Here is a 19759-nt window from a genome sequence, read left to right on the forward strand (position 1 = left end):
GGATACTGTGAGTATCTGTTTTAATGGCTATGAATCCAAATGATAAAAAAGAAATGAGGGTTTGACAAAATTGGCAAGAGAACAGGATAATAAAAGAAAGGGAAATGCGATGAGAACAGCGGGAAGATGACAAATAGCTTATATCTCTGGTATGTTTATCTCCGGCTCCTTCCCAGAATGCTTTGTGTGGACAGTGGCAAATGATATAGCCCTTACAAGATGCTACAGATGGCTGCGCAAGTGTGTGTGTGGGGCAAGTTTTGCCTACGTTGTGAGAACCAAATGTCCACGCAAGGATAGTAAAACCTGAAATCACCTACATTATGGGGAGGAGAATAGCCAATGCTCCAACAGTTTTATATAAAATGTTTAAGTAAGATTTAAGAGTAAGATTACAGAATAGAAAATATTATTTGCTCAGTCAAAGAAAAATCCACAATATAATAGAAAAACAGTGCCTTGCGAAAGTATTCATACCCATATTTTTTTTTCACGTTTTGTTACGCTGCTGCCGTATGTTAAACTGCTTTAAATTTTTCCCCTTATCAATCTACACTCCATACAGCAAATGGTGAAGCAAAGAAAAACAGGTTTTAACATATTTGCAAATTTGTTAGAAATAAAAACAATTAAATGATCTGGGTTTAGCTCAGGAGCATTGATATTGCTTGTAAATGTTACTACACTTAAAGTGAAGTTAACCCGTGGCAAATTCAATTGAATGGGTTTGATTTGAAAGGCACACACCTCTCAATAAAAGGTCTAACTGCTAAAAATGCATATCAGAGCAAAAACCAAGCACTGAGGATAAAAAAACTGCCTGTAGAGCTCAGAGAAGGATTGCATCAAGCCACAGATCTTTGGGAAGAGTTCAGAAAACATTCTTCTGCATTGAAGGTTCACAGAAGCATGTAGTCTCCATTATCCCTAATGGAAGCTGTTTGAAACAACGGGGACTCTTCCTAGAGCTGGCCTCCTGACCAAACTGAGCAATTGATGGAGAAGGGCTTTGGTTAGAGTGGTGACCAAGATCCTGATGGTCACTCTAGTTGAGCTCCATGATCATATATGGAGATAGGAGAAACCTACTGAAAAATAACAGCACTGCAACACTCCACCAATCTGGGCTTTATGGCAGTGTGGCAAGACTCAATCTTCTTTTCAGTGAAGACACATGAAAACACACTTGGAATTTGCAAAAAAAAAAGCACCTAAAGGACCCTCAGACTCTAAGAAACAAGATTTTCTGGTCTGATGAACCTTAAATCCAATCGTCATGTATGGAGGAAACCAGGCACTGCTCATCACCTGGAGAGTGCCATCCCAAAAGTAAAGTTTGCTGGTAGCAGGGCTGTTTTTCAGCGGCAGGGACGAGGGACTCGTCAGAGTAAAAGGAAAGCTCAACACAGCAAAATATAGACATAGCCTTATTGAAAACCCAGTCCAGACCATTTAGAACCTCAGACTAGGCAGAAGGTTTATGTTCCAACAGGATAATGACCCCAAGCACACAGCAAGAGTGGCTTATAGACAACTCTTTGAATGTCCATGAGTGGTCCAGCCACAGCCTTGGCTTGACCCCAATCAAACATTTTTGGAGAAACCTGAAAATGTGCATCTGCCCCTATCAAATCTGACAGAGTTTGAAACGGTGAAAAGAAGAATGGGAGATAATTGCCAAATGCAGAAGTGCAAAGCTTTTTGCATCAAATAGATACCCAAAAAGACTTGAGGCTGTAAAGGTGCTTCAGCTAAGTACTGAGTTAATGGTATGAATACTTATGCAATGTACTTATTTCAGATTTTTTTATTTTTAATACATTTACGGAGTTGTGACAAATCTGTTTTTGCTTTGTCATAGTGGTGGATGGAGTGTAATTTGATGTGGAAAATAAGTAATTTAAAGCAGTTTAGCATAAGGCAGCAACATCCCTGCTGTAAAAACCAGCTAAAACCAGCCTAGGCTGGTTGGCTGGTATTAGCTGGTTTAAGCTGGAAGTAGTTGGTTTGGCCTGGCCAGGCTGGGAAAGTGGCCAGAACCCCTCTAAAACCACCCTGCTGACCAACTAAAACCAGCCAACCAGCCTAGGCTGGTTTTAGCGGGGTTTTTTCAGCAGGGATAACAAAATGTGGAAAAAAATGAAGGGGTATGAATAGTTTTACAAGGCACTGTATGAAGGCTACATTGCATAATGTTATCACTCACCAGCACACTAACCTAACACAGATATCTGACAGTGGATAAACTACACAAATAATAAAAAAATGATGAACAGATGAGAGGAGGAAAAAGGACACACATTCTCACGCTGTGTGTTCTGGGCAGCATTATTCCCTAAATGCATTCTCACATTATCACATACTATTATTATTTTAGACAAAGTTACATGAATAACCCAGATATCCCAAAAAAGTTCTGCCCTCAAACTTTAGCTGAAAACTATTTAAATCAATCACCGACCTAAAATAGCCATCTTAAACCAGGGCACACAGACTTCTATATGCATAGAGTCCCTCCCTCAGTCTCTCTCTTACATAGACACAAGCTCATTACAGCGTCCCATTCTGAATTTTGTAATACTATATAGGTAGTGTGACATTGACGCTGTTATCATTAATACTAAGAGCCTGGAGACACACCCTGCATGATTCACACGCTGAATAACTGTGACTTTGGTACAAACTCAATCTCTGACCTCATTAAAAAGAGCGAGAGAGTGGCAGAGGGATAAAGAGAAAGAGAATTAAACAACATGGAGAGAGCAAGAAAGAGAAACAGATAGATTTTGAGGCAGGGCTCTATGCGAATCAGGTCAACTGAGATTTAGCAAGATGAGGCGCAAAATTTGTTCGGCTCCATCTTTCTCCAAGGTAAATAAATTATTTGACCAAAATAAGAGGGATCCTACAAAATGTGTTATTTTTTGTACTGACCTGAATAAGATATTTCACATAAAACATGTTTACATATAGTCCATTGAATTTGAACAGTTTTTTGAACAGTTGAAGTCCTTCAGGTCCCACAGATTCTTTGATTTTTCAGCTTTTTTGTGTATTTAAACCCTTTCCAACAATGACTGTATGATTTTGAGATCCACCTTTTTACATTGTGGGCAACTGAGGGACTCATATGCAACTATTACAGAAGGTTCAAATGCTCACTGGTGTTTTAGAAGTAAAAATGATGTATAAAACTTTTGATGAAAAGTCAAAAAGGTTTTAGTCTAGTTTTAGTCAAAAAAAGGGGAAAAAGTCTTTTAACAAATTAATGTAGGTCAGTAAGTATTTTGCTGTTTGGTAGTGTCACTTATAAGTTGTGAAAATAGCAGATCTATAGTTCAACACAATGTGAGCTTCCGGAATGGTTTTAGACATAAAAGACATATATTTGAAATACACCCATAGGTCCTCTCACCGTTTGCGACCACCCTGTGTGCAAACTGCCGCCATCATGGTTAATCGTCTGTCTGTCTGAGTGACAACAATGTGACGTATTGAGCGTAACCAAACAAGGATAGAATGCTAAAACGGCTTGCTATACTAGTATGGCAAAGAGTATTTAATGCTAAAACGGCTTTCCATAGCGGCAGATACTTTTTCGGTTTTAATTGGCATGCACAATAAGCAGAAATGTCATGCATTTTAAATGTCTGATGGACCACCCACTAACATTTTCGTCTATTCTCGTCTCGTCAACGAAAACTCACACACGTCTCGTCATGTTTTAGTCATCAACGAGCCATTTTTATCTCGTCATCGTCTCATTATCGTCATGAAAAAAAGTGGCGTCAACGAAATGATTTCGTCATCGTCATCGTTGACGAAAACAACACTGTATTACGGCAGCAAACTTCCTTGACTATTACACCGGAATGGGAGTGTAGTTCCTAATCTTATCGGCCTAGAAAATCGCAGCTTTGCAGATTCGGACACGTCTTAGTACACGATATAACTACAGAAGAGTCAAGTTTTAAATAAGACAAATATCGAAACTCGCTGGTCATTTTTGAACGTGATGCTATATTGGTCTCATATGTTTCAATGATCTATGCTAAGCTATGCTAAAAGTGATATCGCCAGAACAGGAGAACGGCTGAATGGATTTCAAACCGGTAAAACTCAACTTATTAACTCGGGGGGAGTTGGAGAATGAGCATATTTCCAAAAAAGTGGAGTGTTCCTTTAACAGACAGGGCTGTAAACTTTTGAACGGAATGAGGATGTATACATTTTTCTTATTTCTTATTAAATTTACCTTCACTTCAAATTCAAAAAGTTTTCACCCCCAGCTCTTAATGCAGCGTTTTTGTAAACTTTTGACTTCAACTGTATATAGTGGCTGAAAACCATGTCAAATCATTCAACTCTGCACTTTTATGTGTGTCAGCAAGCGTGTTTAATTCACTAAGCGCATTTAAGTCACTCAGATGTGTGTTCTATATTTTAGGGACCTCTGGGTTTGGTACCGAGGGACTTGCTGACCTATTCATGAGTGTGTTTCTAATTATGCTAATAAAGACTTAACAGGGCTGAGGCCTGCAAAGCCAAGCATTATATCATGAGGATGAGCTGTACACACAGGCACATTAATATGAATGTAATATAATTAAATAACGCGTTATTAATTTGAAAACATAGACCACCACGCAACAGACTGTGCAGCTTACATAACCAAGTTATGCCTTTCTGTATGTTAAAATATCATTTGCTCCACCTCTCTCTCTCTCTCTCTCCCTCTCTCTACAACTGGAATGAGAACAGGCTATCAGAACATGAGATGTTTCTTGTTGCTATGCAACCAGTATATGGGATGGTTGATTATTCTGTGCTGTGTATGGCAGTACATAACCATTCAAATGCACATCCATCTGCATTAGTGGCACAATGAGGTAATGCATGTGAGATCCTTAAATAAACGCCAGACGGACTCTAGAAGGATTGTCATTCTGTGGTGCAGCTCTCTGAAAAATATTAGAATAGAACTGTAATTAGAGAATCATTTAAATTGTGCAGAAATAGAGATTTGAGGAAGGTGTTGTTTACATTGATGGCACAGCTTATATTCAGATACTCAGACTACAGTTACAGTTCCGGTCCTCAAATTTAGAACAGTGTGTTTGACAGTCAGTTTGTGCATTAATAGTGGGGATTTCTCAGTGAGTCTTTGAGCAGGTTCAGTAAGTGACTGTTTTTGGCATTGAATCACTGAATCAACATTGACTTTGAATCATTCACTTAAACAATTAGTTTAAACAGACTAATTAATTGAGGAATGAAACAAGTGACTAGTTGCCTGTATCTGAAACCAAGTATTTCCTTACTATACTGTATAGAATGTGAAAATCCTTACATCCAAATCCTCAGTATTCCTGAAACACATAAAAAAAAACATCTGGATGTTTTACTACTTCCACCATGTCATCCAAGATGTTTATATCTTTCTTTTTTTTTTTTGTAATTAAGTTTTTTGCTGAAAACATTCCAGGTATTTTCTCCATATAATGGACTTCAATGGCGGCCAAAGGGTTGAAGGTCCAAACTGCAGTTTCAATGCAGTTTCAATGCAGCTTCAAATGGCTCTACATGATCCCAGCCGAGGAATACGAGTCTTATCTAGTGAAACAATTGGTAATTTTCTTAAAAATACAAATGTATATACTTTTTAACCACAAATACTCGTCTTGCACTATCTTTGTGATGTGCATGCGTGTCTTCACACATTGTGTAATCATGTTGGAAAGGTTCAGAAAGGTAGGGTAAAGTGAAAAACCATACCTTTAAACAATGGGTCGGTACTTTCACTTACGTCACCTATGCATGATTACATAATGCACGAGGTCAAGCTAGTGCAAGATTTTAATGCAACATTTGTGGTTAAAAAGTATATAAATTTTCATTTTTCAAATGACTAAGGGTTTTGCTATAGATAATAGCTTTATTCCTCGGCTGAGATCATGTAGAGCCCTTTGAAGCTGCATTGAAACTGCAATTTGGACCTTCAAACTGTTGATCCCCATTAAAGAAAATGAAATGAAATGTTTTCCTTAATTTCTTTTTGACTGAAGAAAGAAAGACATGAATATCTTGGATGACATGGGGGTGAGTAAAAATTATCAGGAAATGTTCATTCTGGAAGTGAACTTCTCCTTTAAGATCAGTTTTACAAAAGGTATATGATTATTTAAAATTTGCAGTATGTAATATTGACAGCTAGCAGTTGAAATGGGTACTGCAGTCCAAATTCAAAATATTGTTTTTCTAACGCTCATGTGGGTTGCCAGATTGAGGATACGCAGGAGGAACGAACGCAGTTGACAATGGAAGGCGACAATCCTTACACACTGTAAGTTGTAGAGCTAATTTATCCGTGTTTTAACATTCCTCTGGTCATAAAACATTTAGATGGATGACAAAGCTTTTTAGGTCCGGTAGAATCTGTGAACCCAGATCAGCTCATTTTTTGGCTTCCATGGCTCCAATACACTCTGTTGTCCACTAAGTGGCAACCCTGGGTTTTGAAATACTATTGGTTAAACACAGAATGCACATTCAAAGCAGAATAGGATTGTTAATCGGAGAAACTAGTATGTGAACTTAGTAAGGCTGAACAATTAACTGAAGGCGATTGACATGCACATTTTGTCAGTAAAGCCGGTTGTGTAATCATTAGTAAATCTCCAGCCCCTGCTTTCAGATGTAGCAGCATCTACTACACAGAGCCGTAGTTCACTGACAAGCCACGCTAAATCGCGTTCATTATCGCAGATGATTTAATCACTCAATTTTTAAATCGAAAGAAATTGTTCGCGATAATGACACCTGTTTGCGTAGCTTCTCAGTGAACTACGGCTCTGTGTAGTAAATGGTGCTACATCTAAAAGCATGTAAAAAAAACACATTTAATAACTTTTTTACTCCAAACTCACTTTCACGAGTTCCCTCTTACAGATAATAAACTGAGCGAAAGGTTGTGCGTGTTTGGCGTGCTGTCCGGGAGAGGGCCTCGAGCTAGGTGGTAATTCCCGAGCCCGGGGCTCTCCCCCGCCCAGGGGGAGGGGTCCGAGCTCAGCACTGGCCCGAACCCTATAAGCGCTCCCCAAAAGGCTAGTAATTACTTGCAGGACAGCAGCCAAAACGGCACCCCAAAGAAGGCTTGGACATAAGGGATGCTGGACGTTCGCTGTAGTTGCGGGCGTTGGTGCGTGATGGAGATGAGGGAGGAGCTCCGGCAGGTGCTGCTGGGGTAAAATAGGACAACTCCTAAGGAAAGGCGACTGCTGCGGCAGTGGGGCACTTTTGAAAATGGATGGGGCTCCTGCGGGAGAGGGAGTTTATTAGTAGAGGCTCCAGCGGGAGCGGACGCTGCTGCTGCAGTGTGGAAGAAAGCTGAGGGCTCCTGCGGGAGCTGGCACTGCGGTGTAGGGATGATGGTTAGAGGCTTCTGCGGAAGCGGGCTCTGCTGTGGCAGAGGAAAGTTGTAAATTGAGGCTCCAGCGGGAGTGAAAGCTGCTGCTGCGTGTGAGAAAGGTCATGAAATGTTGGAATGAGACTAGGGGCTCTTACGGGAGCTGGCACTGCGGTGCAGGGAGGAGGGCTAGAGGCTTCTGCGGAAGCGGGCTCTGCTGTGGCAGGGGGAGGTTTGTGAATAGAGGCTCCGGCGGGAGCGAGCTCTGCTGCTGAAATGTTGGAAGGCTAAGGTCTCCTGCGGATGTTGCCACTGCGGTGCGGAGAGGACTAGAGGCTTCTGCGGAAGCGAGCTCTGCTGCGGCAGATGGGGTTAAAATATAGAGGTTCCGGCGGCAGCGAATGCTGCTAGTACAGAGTGGGAAGAAGGCTAAGGGCTTCTGAAGGAGCTGACTCTGCTGTGCGGGAAAAATCAGCTAAATGCTTCTGCGGAAGCGGGCTCTGCTGTGGCAGAGGGAAGTTTATAAATAGAGGCTCCGACGGGAGCGAACTTTGCTTCTGTAATGTTGGAAGAAAGCTACATGCTTCTGCGGAAGTGGCCTCTGCTGCGGCAGAGGGAGGTTTATGAATGGAGGCTCCGACGGGAGCGAACGCTGCTGCTATAATGTTGGAAGAAGGCTAGGGGCTCCTGCGGGAGCTAAGACTGCGGTGGGGGTGGGGGGGGGTGCTATGGGCTTTTGCAGAAGCGGGCTCTGCTGCGGCAGAGGGCGGTTATAAATAGAGATGGGAGCGAACGCTGCTAGTCCAGAGTGGGGAGAAGGCTAAGGCTCCTGAAGGAGCTGACGTTGCGGTGTAGGGGAAAGGGGTAGAGGCTTTTGCAGAAGCAGGCTCTGCTGCGGCAGAGGGAGGTTAAGAAGAAAAGGGGGGGCTCTAGCGGGAGCGAACGCTGCGGCTGCAGTGTGGGAATAAGGCTAGGGACTTCAGTGGGAACTGGCGGTGCTGAAATCAGCGGGGAATTATTGGTAGCGGAGCTGCGGTGGCTGAGAGTAAATTGGTTAAAGCTCCTGCGGGAGTGGACGTTGCTGTGGCGGGATGTGAAGGAAAGGTTTGAAGATCAACTAAAAGAGGGTACTATGGGATTGTTGGCGAGGGGCTGTGTGGATAGTGCGGGTGGAAAGGGATGGAAAGGGATAGATGCTTTAGCTGATTAGGGTCTGGTGGGCTTCTTTAATGTGGGAGCGGTCGGATCGAATGTAGCTTTTGAAAGCTTCTGACGACCAGCGTCCAAGAGTTTGGATTTGCTGTTGTGAGAGGCCTTTTTGTGCTGCTGTTGTTGCTGCGCCGATTCGAAATGAATGGCTGGAGAAATTATCGGCGGGGGTGCCGGAAAGGCGTATGACAGACTTGAGATGTTTCTGAAACCAGAAACGGGTGACAGGACGGTTGAAGTCGTCTGTAAAAAGGGGGTCGGAAGGGTTTTTTGCTTGTGATTTCCTGAGCTGGAGGAAGGCTAGGAGGGTTTGGAAAGGTTGAATGGGTGACTGGAGATTTTTTTTTTTTTGTACACAAAATGGCCTCGCTTTAACTGGTCTGTTTTGCTTTGTTTTATGAAGTAAGAGATGGCTTCGTTACCTGATGCTGCTAGATCGGAGACAGTTGGGTGGATGGCTGGGTTAAAGTTGGATGTTATGGTGAGCTCGGAGCATCTGAGGAAGCCAAAGAAAGCCAGGATGAACATGGCGTCTAGTGTACGGGCGGTGTGGATGGATTGGTAGCCTTTGCGGAGGATGGAGATACATTTGGTTAGTATTTTTAGTGTTATAGGTTGGCGGGTATCTGGGCGGGTGGGGTGGGTTTTTTGTATGCCCTTGATGAGTAGGGCAGTCTGGGAATTAGTAATTTGAGCTGAAGGTGAGCCGTATGCGAGTTTATGGAAAAATTGGATCCCGCTAAGGTATCCTTTGATGGAGCTGACTTGGAGGTTTTTGATGGTGTTGAGATAGGAGATGAAGGAGGTAATGGCTAGTAATGAGAAGTCGGGAAACGGCAGCTTGTAGGCTATGTGGAATGTTTTAAAACACTTCCAAGCTGTTAGCTGGAGGGTTCTGGGGGAAACGGACTGGAGAATGGAATTGAGGGAAGCTTCCAGGAGAGGTCTCAGGGGGTGGTTCATGGGAATATCAGCTCTGAATAGGGAGGTACTGGGGTCGGGAGCGGGTCCGCCTCTGGTGCCAAGGATCTGAATTTCTGAAAGGAGAAACGAGAAAGAGAGTCAGCTATTTGATTTTTTGACCCAGGGATGTGTTTTGCAGTGATAATGAATTGGTCACAAGCCGAAATCCAAATTAGGCGTCTTAACAAAGGCATAAGGGTGGGAGAGTGGGAGCGGCCCTTGTTGACACAATGCACAGTAGCTTCGTTGTCGCAGTGGACGAGGATGCTAGTGGCGGACCATTCTTTACCCCATAGAAAGGCTGCCACGACTAAGGGATAAAGTTTGAATAGCGCTGAGGATGCTAGCTGGAGCGGCAGATCGGCTAGCTGGGGGGGCCATGTGGAAGCGAACCAGCGGCCTTGGAAAAACCCACCGAAACCTATGGAGGGGGCAGCGTCTGTAAACAGTTGGATATCGATTGGGGAAGAAATCGAGTTATTATAGAAGAAGGATAATCCGTTCCATTGTTTAAAGGGTTACGAAACCCCCGTTTCAGCATTGGCTACTCTCACCAAAGTTTTGAAAAATGCTCCAGAAGTGGGCGTGGCGCGCTCACAGCGCTGCATGGAGAAGAGAGGGGAGATCGGGGAGAGAGACCACACAGACAACTTTGGGTTCAGACAGTTTCATTTCGCTCCCCACGAGTTTAAAACACAAATAAATGTACATCCTTTTGCACTATGCATCGAAAACCTATATATGAACACACTGTTGAACCACTAATAACTGTTAAGGCTTATTTTGGCACGTTTATATAAGCCTTTTGATGGGTTGCGTCAAAGAAAAACCGCTTACACTTACTTTGTGAATGAATCGCGTGTGCCAGACTCTTTCACTCATGAACGTTCCTCTCAGTTAATGTTAGAGATGTTCCGATACCCTTTTTTCCTTCCCGATACCGATTCCGATACCTGGGCTCGGGGTATCGGCCGATACCGAGTACTAATCCGATACCTGGGTGTGTAATTGTATATCAGCTGTAGATAATACTAATAAATTATTTTATTGTGTGCTTCAGACTTATTCCTTAATAAAACAAATATACAGTGATATATACAGTGAACTAGAGTATTTTTATTATATGACATACATTGAACTTTTATTATATGACATATACAGTGAACTAGAGTATTTTTATTATATGACATACATTTGACAGTAATATTTTTTCATATAGTTAGTATTACTAATCTGGTTTTCTGACGTACATCAGCCCTGTTTATAACAGAGAATTTTGGCCAGAATTTGAAAGATTCTCACTAGATCTCGCAGCAACCTTATTCATTGTGCGGCATTTTCAAATGCTCCTCACTGGCTCCCGAATAAAGCTGTTCGGGGTTTGTGCAAGTTTGTTTGCATTGCAGTCCAAGCTGATAAACGGTCAGCGCTGAGCAGCTCAAACGTGTCGTGTTAGTTTCACTTTCGTTTCGCATGCCATTTTATGTTTCTCATCTGAGACAGAAATGGCAGAGCTTATGAGTTGAACAACGCGGTGGTCGCGCCAGTGTGACCGCTCACGAAAATTAGTAACACTGGCAGAAAAATTGGTCACAGTCTGGAGCCCTTTAATATTACCTCAAGTGTCCCGCGCGCTTCAGTACAAGGAGTAAACAAACCACGCGCCTGTACAATTCATTAACACAGAACCACGCATTAATTCATATTTAAACAGTCGGTTTTTGGCTTAATATTAGTCCATATAACGATTTGATTTAAGTGTAATGAACTACCTTTGATTAATGCATCAAACTTTGACAAATTCCGTGACGTTCCGCGTTAAACTGTAAGTTCCATTTTGACTGGATTCCGCGAGTCCGTGTTTTCCGCATCGCAGAAATCATAAAGCCCTACATATGAGACATGCCGCCGTTTTAGCGGACAAACTGCTAGCACATTTGTATTTCTTCTTCGCTGCTCTAAACAGTGGTTGCTTGTGGCAACACTGTTTGCATTCTGAGCTGCGAAGAAGAACTGGCTTCTGATTTGCTAGCGGGAATAACATATTTTAAGAAAATGGTATCGGATCGGTACGTGGATTCAAGTACTCGCCGATTCCGATGCTAGATTTTTTTGTGGTATCGGCGGCATTTCCGATACTAGTATCGGAATCGGAACAACCCTAGTTAATGTAAGCGATCTCAGAGCCATAGAGAAACAAACGGCTCTGGGCGATCTCATAGACTGAGACTGAAGCGCCTGCCACAGCAAATCAGCACGTGCTGTCGTGAATAATTAAGCGAAATCGACTTCTCATAGGATAAGAACACGCAGCAGCATGAATATTTATGAGACACCGACGCGTCATCGATGTACTATAGTCCATCGCCGCGTCACAAAAGGTGACGTCAGGACAATGTAGATTTTAAACCCGGAAGATGAAAATAGCACAAAAAAGCTCAAAATTAACCAGTTATTTCTAACAATTAATATTAACAGATGCCAACGTTGCTTTCTATGATGTGCAACACAAACACTTCTGCTAAAATCTCAGAAAAAGTTGCCTGGGGTTTCATAACCCTTTAAGGAAAGAAATCCATAGATGAAGTTCGTTGCGGCATGGGTCAGTTAGGGATAATTGATCCTCTAGGGCGTGTGCGGAGGATGCGAGCGAGAGGAGATGGGAGATGAAGGGGCGGCCTTGCGGGATGATGCGCATTGCAAAATTTAGATGGCCTAAAACGGATAGAAGCTCGAGCTTAGAACAGCTTGGATTGGTTAGGAGAGATGAAGTCACCAGTATCGTTCTATCGATTTTCTCTTTGGGTAGAGAGGCCTGGAATTTTTGGGAATCTAAGTTGATGCCCAAAAATTCGATGGAAGTGCTGGGGCCTAGGGTTTTGTCTTGGGCGAGGGGAATCCCGAGCTCTGCGAAAAGCTTTTGGGTAGTCGTAAGATGTGCGGCTGGGGGGGAGTTGGGGGGGAGATGATCAAGAAGTCGTCCAATAGATGGACCAGGAATGGTATTTTTTAATCAGGGAAATGGCTTGGTCGATGTCGTGATAGTTGAGAGCGAATTCATCGAGCGGGATGAGGCTGTTAATGCTTGGAAACGGGGAATTATGCGGGGATGATAGATCGATAATTAGCCGTTTTTTACCTGAAAATTTTCTGGTAGCAATGCCGATGGGGCTAACCCGAAAAACGCTGAAGGGAGGGACGGAGAAAGGACCAATCATGAAATTTGCCTCTAATTCTTTTTTGATTAAGAGGTCGACTGATTTGGGTTCGGCCAGAGCAGACTGGAGATTGGGGCAAATGAGGCTTTCGGAAGGGAGACTTTCGACGCCAGGATGAAAGCCGTGTGAGAGACCTGTTAGGATGTAATCTGTAAACTGAGAGTCAGGGTGATGCATCAATTCTTTGGACAAACGAAAAACATTTACAGGAGTCGATAAATAGGATTTGGAATTTTTATTTGCAGCTTTTTGTACAGGGCAAATTAGGCGTGCATGTGCACCGCCACAAAAATTACACACGTGCATGTACCGGCAGTGCTGCCTTGTGCACCTGCCGTTGTTAAAACTGGTGCACACCTGGCTGTCAGTGGAGGGAGGGGGGGGGCGGCGGCGAAATGAGGGGGTGGGGGTGGCGAGGGTATCCATGAGGCGTGGGACGTAGCTGGTAGATTTAGGCTGAGAAGGTTCGGGGCGGGGGGGGATGGATGGGTTGACAAATGGGCAAGTGGCGGTGGAGTGGGAAAATGAGCGACAGACTGCGCACGTGATGTTTCGGCAGCCTAAAAACACCCTACTGTGGAGTTCGGGGTCCAGAGCTCCCCAGTAAGGGCACTGGTTCCATTGGGCGACCCGGATGGCGCATTTAGCTGAAAAAAGCTTGTGGTAAGTATAAAAGTGAGATCCCCCGTATGACAAAGCGAGCTCAGCGATTATGGCGAGGTAGTCACTGAGCTCGCGTCTCCTGTGGGGAAAGGCAGTGCAAATGACTTCTGCATAGTGAGTGAAAGCAATGGTGAATTCAGCGAAAGACAAAATGCGTGATGGATTGTGGTTTGAATTTTTTAAGGTGACTGAAAAATCGCCGCAATTAATTTGGCGATCAGAAGAAGTGTGTGATATAGGAGAGAGGAGTGAAAAAAGATCTACGTCCGCACCTGAAAGGATCTGGTTCCTGATGGCAATGGGTACGGTAGGTGGTTCTAGGGCTAAGGCATTAGGGGGAATGGGCAGGGGTGTTGCAGAAGCGAGTGAGAAGGGGGAGCGGGTTTGGGCGGATGAAAAACAGGCTGCCGGCCGGTATTGTTTGTGGAAGCATGTTTGTGCTTAGAGCGACTCCTGGGACTGATGACAGAGAGGGGAGGAGGGGGGCGGGGGCTTGCGTCGTGAGCGGCGGCGCGCACGTGCCGGACGCAAAACCTGTAAAGGACGAAGGAGGGAAGAGGGGAGGGATGGCGGGCGCTGGGGTTTGCGCCGTTGGTGGAGTGTTACTCGCGTTGGAGTGAGATGGCGGCGCTGTCGGCCATGGGAAGGCAAGGGGAGTGTGATGGGGCACGGGCTGTGTGTGGGGAATTGCCGTTTGTGGCAGTGAGCTCGCGCTGATGCGGCGACTTGAAAAAGCCGCGGAGTGACTCTTGAGGCCGTGGGTGGCGGCCTGGTGTTCGGCTGAACACGGAAGTGGGGGAGGTCTGGCGGCCTCGCCGACCGGGGCTCGTCCCAAACTCGCAGACGGTCTCCTGGCGCGCTCTGGCCGGGAGTCCGTTACTGCGGGACTAGCGGATTGGTCTGGTCGAGCGTAAGGGGTTGAACGGCGTTTGCTCGTTCTGTCCGCCTTGGTTGGAGGGGTGCAACTGGAAGGTTCTCCCAGTTGAAGGGAAGCGTGCAGATCCAGAAGATCCGCTTTGGTAGCTCGGCGCGGGATGATGACGCCGGCGCTGGTGAGCGTTTGCCGCAGTCCAGCTACGGTCCATTTCCCTGTAGCTGGGACTGAAGACAGGGCTGAGGCGAAGGAGGACGCCGGGGAAGATGGCTGACGCCTGGGAGGTGCCGGTGATGGCGTGGCTTGGCGTCGGCGGGTGTAAATGGCGGCGGTGCGAGAGGGCCTGCGGCCGCGGACTCTGTTGGATGATCCTGCTGGGCGGTGGTGGCTTGCGTTGCGGCGGGGGATGCTGGAGGATCCGGTGCCGCTTCGAACGCGTTGTCCTCTGGGTGGAGGTCGATCTCTGACAGATTCGTGTTGCTTGGGTGAGCCATTGCTTGACGAGACAAGAGATGAGGAAGGTAGGATTGTTGTGTTATTTATAGGGATTTACCCTGTGTTGATTAGATAGGGAGACTGATTACTAATGGTGTATTGGCCGTGTTAATTATCTGCGCGAGCTCCTCCCGAAACTAGTTTAATAAAACATCACTTATAACATCAGTCGAGTGTTTGAAATAAATCCTTCTGTGAGATGATGTGGCTTTTTTCACAGAATAAGGCACGCATAGTATTCATAGTATTTTATTTAGTAATAAAGGTATTGCAGCGATACTGCATTATTATATATTGTATTATAAGTAAATTATAATAAGAAGAACTTTGATAAACTATACATTGTCGTAGTCATGTGTTTATTAGTCACGCTGAATTAATGAAAGCAGTTAAATCTTCTGTTTATTCAGCTGCAGTGATAGGCATTTTCATTTTTTTTTCTGCGGCCGTATTTGGAGTTTCTGCGTGAGAGTGCCCTCTGGCCTTCAGGTGGAGATTTACTGCTGATCACAGAACCGTGCTTCATTGAAAGATATGCATGACAATCGCCTAATCGCCAATTCTCCATAATCGCAATTGCGATTTTGTTTCGATTTACTGTGCAGCCCTAGAACTTAGCATGTTTCCTAAATATCTGAAAACATATTATGGTAATTTTATGCTTAAGAACAGTCAAAAAATTACACACAGCACATTTGTTTTTGCCAGCATGGAGGATGTCCAGTTAGCCTGGCTAACGCCAAACCACGCCAACGACAACGGTCTGGGAACCACATGTTCATTTTCTCGTATTTGAGGCGTGGTTTACGAATGTCCAAAGTTGTTTATTGGGCGTTACGAATGTCTATCAAATGCGCCTGTGCGTACCTCATAGCCAATCGTTTCAATTATACCGGATGACGTATGTAGAACTTGCATTCTAAACTACTTAGAACACTATCTAAGGCCGTGTTCACACTTAGCGTCTTTTTTTTAACTGCCAGCGTCTGTTTTACATTATAACCCTATGCAGTAAACCGTCTTTTCAAAAAAGCCCTGAGCGCTTTTTTTAAACGCCACCGCCGGCGTTAGTTGAACTTTTCTAAAGTAAACGTCCTACGTCAAGCGCTTTTTTGACAGCTGACCAATGACAAGCGAGTTGCTAGACCTTTCGTTTCCATAACAACAAGAAAAAATGGGAAAGGTGCCGTTATATAGACTTTTATTTTATTGTTGTGAACCGGATTTGCCTCCCGTTAACTTCAAAAACCGACGTGCAGCATTTCTAGCTTCTTGAGCCGCACATCGACTTGTACAGTAGCGCCGTTGCGCTTCGGGTGTCCCTTTTTCGAGTCCCGGCTCGCAGACCTTTCCCGATCCCGTCCCCCGCTCTCTCTCTCTCCCACTTCGCTTTCTGTCTAAATACTGTCCCATCAAATAAAAAAAGAAAAGAGCCAGCTTCCTTTTTTATCGACATTTCTGCACCACACATAGGCTACTGTTGCAGCTGTTGTTATAGCAACAAAAAGACGCCCTCTGCTGCAACGCTTCCAGATTTTTTTGCAACTAAAAAAACGCCCTTGTCAACTTTTTCGTCAAAAAAGACGGGAAGTGTGAACACGCCCTAAGGCTTCATCGAAAGATAACTTCGCGTCTGCTGCCATGCTGGATCCATAGTTATAAACAAACTGCTTTGGTGAGTCGCATAGAAGGCGTCATCGTCTTACTGCTCCCTCCCCGTTCTGTGATTGGTTCCCTATCTGAGGTGAAAATTTGGTCCATGGACTCCAGGCTGCCTAGCAGCGTGAATAAAATCGCGCTGCGCGCAAGGCAGCATGGAAGAACCCAGGCTAATGTCCAGTAATATGTCCAGAGTGCATTCATACACACATGTATACAGTATAGAACATACTTATCAAATGTAGTATACACAGTGAGTCACTGAATCATTCAATCTAACAAATTGTTTTAAAACACAAATTTATGCACAAATTCAACACATTCACACTCTTAAAGGTACCATATCATGAAAATTGTGCATCTACCAACCCAGTAAAGGGGTAAAAAACAACCCCGTAATTTTTTGGAAGGCATGAGGAATGTAGAAAGGGGATGTTATTATAAATATTACAGCCCCTTAATCTATAAATTTCCACCCATGGTGCCGCCATTTTGTTTTCGCAAGTATGCCATGGCAAAAGTTCGAGCCAAGCATGCTAACTGTTCTGTCTTTGCCTGCACAGATGTGCACAGAACACTATTTAGAGTCCCAGCCTCAAAGCAGTGGTTTTATTGATTTATTTACCGTATATTACGGTGCTGCCAAACAGATCTAATATAAACATGCGATTTATTTCCCAGCAGTTTACCTTCGCAGACATAACTGTTTTTTTAACCAATGTGTTTTTAACATAATCTGGTGTGTATTTGACAGTTCAAGCACAATAAGACATCAAAGACAGCTTCTTTTCTGTACATGTGCTTCGAATGTGTGTGCGCTAAGAACAACGCATATCAGAAGTTTAAACTGATATGGCTTTAAAACACATGATTTCAGCATGATAGTCATGATAATCAAAACCAAACTGATGTTTTTTGGCAGAATATCTGAGGTATGAGCTGTAAAGTCACAGACCTATTCTGGAATGGGGGAGCAGCAGCTCATTTGCATTTAAAGAGGCATGCATGAAAACAGCCTGTTACTGCTTCCATTCAAAATAGGCATTTTCAAAATGATACAATAAATGATATGTGGGGTATTTTAAGCTGAAACTTCACAGACACACTCTGGGGACATCTGGGTTTTATATTACATATTATAAAAAGGGACAAAATAGGTCTCCTTTAATTTTGTAGCTCTGAGCAGGTTGAAAACATAATGTCTGTTGTGGGCTGGTTCCTGACAGCAGCCAGTAAAATAATCACACACAGACACACAGAGGATAATTCCGAAACGAATGACCACAATCCCACTGAATGACAGTAAATGCCTACCATCAACCAGAGATACAAGTGGAGTTCAGCTGAGTAGATAAACAGATTGTCAAACTGAGGCTCTTTTCTACATAGCCGATTAAGGACTGTGAGTCATACTGCACAATGAAACAAAAGAAAAAGTATTTCTGAGCTGAGGAATGACTCACAGTAGATCTAATCACATGCTATGCTCAGGGATGACAAAAAGAGAAAGCTATAGGTGACAAGTGGGATGCGGAGGCTGATGAATGGAAGGATAAATTAGAAAGGAAACTAATAACTTAAATAATCTTAAATATCTCATTTCATTATGAGTATCATCTTTTTTTTTCTCTAACAATATCATCACATGGCGCAGCACTCAGTCATGGTTGGCGGTGGCTCGTGGCGATGGCTCCCCCGAGCGGCTAAACTGATTTAGAGCAGTGGAACATAATGACCTTGTTTACTGAACACAGCCTCTGAGTCCAAATACACAATTTTCGCCAAGTGGCTATAATGCTGTTATGTATCTGAGTCTCCATGGTATTTTATATTGCCTCCCACATCAAGAATTGGTGAAATATAGAGATCAGAATCTTGCTTTGTCATCACTGTGTCCTTGAGCAAGGCACCAAACCCCAGGTGTTTCCACACAAACTGTCTCTGTAATTAGTCTACTGCGAGTCACTTTACATTAAGATCATCTGGCTACAATCTGACATCTAACTACAAATAAGGACTTAAGGATAAATAAGAGAGCAGCAGCAGTCAAACAGTCACATGCATATTCTATGTTCTTAGAGGACAAAGTGCCTTGATACTTCTATTTAACATGCAAATCAAATGAGATGCATGAGTCCTAATGTTCAGTGTCACAGGAGACCTTTGGAGACGTTGCTCAGTTCTTCTTGCATAGTCCAACGGGTAAATATGTTTATTAATTATTATGTTTCATTGTTAGCACTGTTATAAATGTGTGATTTTATAAGAAGCTATGCTATTTGTGGTTTGAGTGGTGTTCAAATGTTGAAAGGCTGTTTTGTGATAGAGGGGATTTAACATATGGTACATTGTCCATAATGAATTAACAAATAGCTTTTACAGAAATCATACAATCTGAACTGTAAGAATATATAAAGGAAACAATGGGTTTTTGACAGGATGTGTAAATCAAATTCTAAGACTTTTAGGGCATATTACGCTGTTTAGGGCTAATCGGTATACTTGAATTCATACTGAATACCCATCATTAATATGTGCAAAAATGTCTGATATATGTTGAATCCTTGACCTTTTTTTTTCAAATCTGGAAGGAAATATAAAAAAAAAAAAATCTTTTCAAAATCAACAAATGTTATTGGTGTGTTTGCACTGGATATGATATAATTTAAATCAAAAATGTTAAGCTTAATTTAAGAAAAGTCTTTAAAAATACATTCTTCTATCACTTATCAGTAACTATAGTTTAGTAACTCACTCACTAAAGAAAAAAAATCATTCTTATAAGAGACCTATTATGCCCCCTTTTTTGAAACTGTTTTATAAGTCTCAGGTGTCCCCAGAAGTTTCTGCTTAAAATACCCTACAGGTTATTTATTATATAATTTTGAAAATGCTTATTTTGAGTTGAAGCAGAAACATGCTGTTTTCATGCATGCCTCTTTAAATGCAAATATGCTGCTGTTGCCCCCTTTTTTAGAAAGCCTTTACAGCTCGTTCCTTACAGTAGATGCATGCCTTTAAAGCTCGTACTTCAAATACTCTCAAATACATCAGTTTGGTTTTTGATTATCATGTCTATCGCACTGAAAATGTGTTTTAAACCATCATTAGTTTAAACTTCTGATATAAGTTTTTTTTGAGTGCATCTGAAGTGCCCGTGTCATATTAAGCTTAAACTGTTAAATACACACAAGTTTATGTTAAAAACACATGAGTTATGTCGGCTATGTCTGTGAAGGTAAACAGTAGGGAAAGAAATTGCATGTTTATATT

General features: G+C 43.1%; 1 pseudogene; it reads right to left on the bottom strand.

Moving 5' to 3' along the window:
• Window positions 1–8603: 8603 nt before the first annotated feature.
• Window positions 8604–12972, bottom strand: LOC141334811 (uncharacterized; annotated as a pseudogene).
• Between the last annotated feature and the right edge of the window lie 6787 nt (window positions 12973–19759).

Source organism: Garra rufa, chromosome 5 (assembly GCF_049309525.1).
Source record: "Garra rufa chromosome 5, GarRuf1.0, whole genome shotgun sequence".
NCBI lineage: Eukaryota > Metazoa > Chordata > Actinopteri > Cypriniformes > Cyprinidae > Garra > Garra rufa.